General features: G+C 40.8%; 1 long non-coding RNA gene across 1 annotated transcript; it reads left to right on the top strand.

Moving 5' to 3' along the window:
• Positions 1-210: 210 nt before the first annotated feature.
• LOC119308351 lies at positions 211-2,350 on the top strand. Its single transcript, XR_005150065.1, has 3 exons — positions 211-536; positions 647-715; positions 1,901-2,350. It is a non-coding gene; the product is annotated as an uncharacterized LOC119308351 (long non-coding RNA).
• The last annotated feature ends 526 nt before the right edge of the window (positions 2,351-2,876 follow it).

Genomic DNA, 2,876 nt, shown 5'->3' with positions numbered 1-2,876 from the left:
TGTATTTTAAAGATTTACCTTTTTAATAATCATTTGATACTTAGTTCGAATAAAATGATTACATAATATTGTGTGGAAATTAAATTCTGAAATTAACCATCTCGTTAAAAAAAATACTATTTTTCCTCCACCCCCATGTACTCTTTCCCCCCACTTCTCTAAATCCTTTTCTGCATCCACCCTGTGTCCCCACCCGTCAAAGACCCATCCAAAATTACTCTTCTATTTCGCCAGCAAAGAGGCGCCGCTAAAAGCCACCGCCCACCCTGGCATTTTTTCGCCAGATTCAATCTGTTCTCCTATCCCACAACTGCAGCGATCAGGGCCTGAAGAAGATTGGGGGTCGCCGGCTGGCCGCCCCGTCGGTTCAAGCTCCGATCCACAACATCAACCAACCCCGCGAGCACTCCGCTCTATTCTCCCCCTGATTTGCAGCGACCGGCGACAGCGGATTGAAGGAGGCCGCCCCACCAGCGGAGCTCAGATCCACCGCATCAACCCGCGCGTGAACCTTTCCCCACCGACTACAGCAACCGGTAATGGCTCTCAGTAATTTTCTCATCCCGCCTTCCTCATCCCTCAAGCCCTTAATGTTCAGTGATTAGGGTTCATGCATACTAATCATCCCGCCCTTCTCGTTAATTAGGGTCACCAGGATACAATGAAGGGATTTGGGGGAGAAAAGCACCGAGGTGAGGTAGACGAAAGAGAGAAGGTGAGATACAGAGTTGTATTGGAGAGGAATTCAGAGCCAGTTTTACAAGTCATACCCACGCACGGTAACAGATTGCCCCTTTAACTGAACTCAGGCACCACACGGCCACAGTGCTTGTGGTTAAAACCTGAAACCTTAAACTGATTCTACTGCCTGCTTGTGGTTAGCTAAAACTTGAAACTGATTCTACTACCTGCTTGTGGTTCTCCTGCCTGCTTGTGGTTCTGCTACCCCATAAATAGTCCCTAACTAGTGCTGTCAAAACTGAATAAACACTGAGATTGCACTTGATTTTGACACCTTACGGAGATGTATAGCCCTGTGCCAGTGTACTTTTATCTCCACTACTAAATAAAAGGGAACTACACTTAATATTTGCCTTGCCGCTCCTAACTGATTGCTACCCATGATGTTAAGGGTCTAAAGCCGACAAGCATTTTCGTACGCCCAGAACTTGATAAAAGCAGATACATGGTAAACTCAAGCTGCTCCTACTTTACAAACGTACAACACCATCCATTGAGCCTTAATTTTGAAAGAGTATAGTGAACTTTTTGGTTTTCGGAACTATGCCAACAGCGACAGTAATAGTATTTTTTGTTGTTTTTAGTTCTGAACATTTTGGACATGTAAAATGGCTTTCACTTAAACAGTTAGTTATATACTCCCTCCGCCTGAAAAAGCTTGTCTCTCAAATGGATGTATCTAGCATCAAGTTAGTGCTAGATTCATCCATTTGATGAACAAGTTTGGGACAAGTTTTTTCGGACAGAGGGAGTACAATATTAGTGTGTCCTGTGTTTGCATCCTCACTTATCTACTTTATTATATTCATTTAAGCTCCTGGAAAGTACATTTTCACATGTAAAATTGTTAGATCTTTTAAGGTCCATTTTCTTCTTGCCTGGGTTGTTGACTTGATATATTAATTGTGTTTCTTGCTGCTTTTTAAAATAATAAATGATTGGTTTGCATGTTTTTTTAACCATTATAAGATATTCTTGGGTTTACTCTTTCATTTGCCCATCTGTATGTGCTTGCCTTGCCATTTAATAATGTACCTCTTTATTTCATATTATTAATTTGATAGATTGTAAGCCTCTTAGTGGTACTCTTGTACCTTGTTATCTTGTCTGTTTTCATCTCATCAAAGGTACAACGATGTTGCGTTTGTTGAATTTATAGGCATCGAGAGGAGTTAGCCGCGAGGCTAGAAGCACAAGTGACAACATTTGAAGACATGTAGGGGAAGGAACATGGAGAATTGCAAGCTGTGAAGAAGAGACAGCAAGAGAAGAATGAAGCCTGGCAAAAGAAGCAACATGAGATGGATAACCTGATTGGTTTTCTCTTAAAGGCTCAAGGAACTCAGCAAGCAACTTAGCAGTCCCATTCCAAACCTGACGGTGCATGAAGGCCATCCTTTTGTGATGGAAAGATAGTTGCTGAATCATATGTTGTAATCATCAGGACAACACATGTGGTCTTTAGTTATTTAAATATTGCCTTTTTAACTTGTCTATTGTCGTGTCAAACTCCAGAGTGAGTGTTCCATTTTATTGTCACTTCTAGTTAGAGGATGATTTGGCTGAGACGGTTGATTATATGATATGATTTGTCGTTCATTCAAATTTATGATGTGATTTGGATCTTATCTTATTTATATAATATACTGTGATGTGAATTAGATACTTACTATGATATGCATTTGGAATATAGTGTATTTGATAATTTGTTCTACAAATTTGAAATAATTAAATATATTTTGATGGTGTCATCCTCGTCAATAATGAAAAGCTAGCAGTGGGATAGCCTGCTCGGGTGTTGGTGTGGCTGAAGTCAGTGACGTTGCTTTGTCATTGTATATGGCATATTTTCATGTAACGCGTGACATTAAGTGATTGTCATTGAAGTAACAAGTTGATGACGTAGTAAAGAACATCACCGAAGGTCCTATTTTTGTGACGTTACTTTGCGCGCGCCGTCACTAGGAGTAATCTGTGACGGGGATTCCATGACGATCCTTGTGACGCCCATAAAACGTCACTTAGGGGTAATTTGTGACGTTATTAGCTATTCGATTACACTTCTTGTCTCGTCATAGTAGGCCTAATCTCTTGTAGTGTGTGGCTCACATGCATTTCGAAACTAAAATAGGAAC

This window comes from Triticum dicoccoides, chromosome 5B, assembly GCF_002162155.2.
Source record: "Triticum dicoccoides isolate Atlit2015 ecotype Zavitan chromosome 5B, WEW_v2.0, whole genome shotgun sequence".
Lineage (NCBI taxonomy): Eukaryota > Viridiplantae > Streptophyta > Magnoliopsida > Poales > Poaceae > Triticum > Triticum dicoccoides.
The sequence above is the reverse complement of the archived record's forward strand: the minus strand, read 5'-3'. Positions and strand labels throughout refer to the sequence as shown.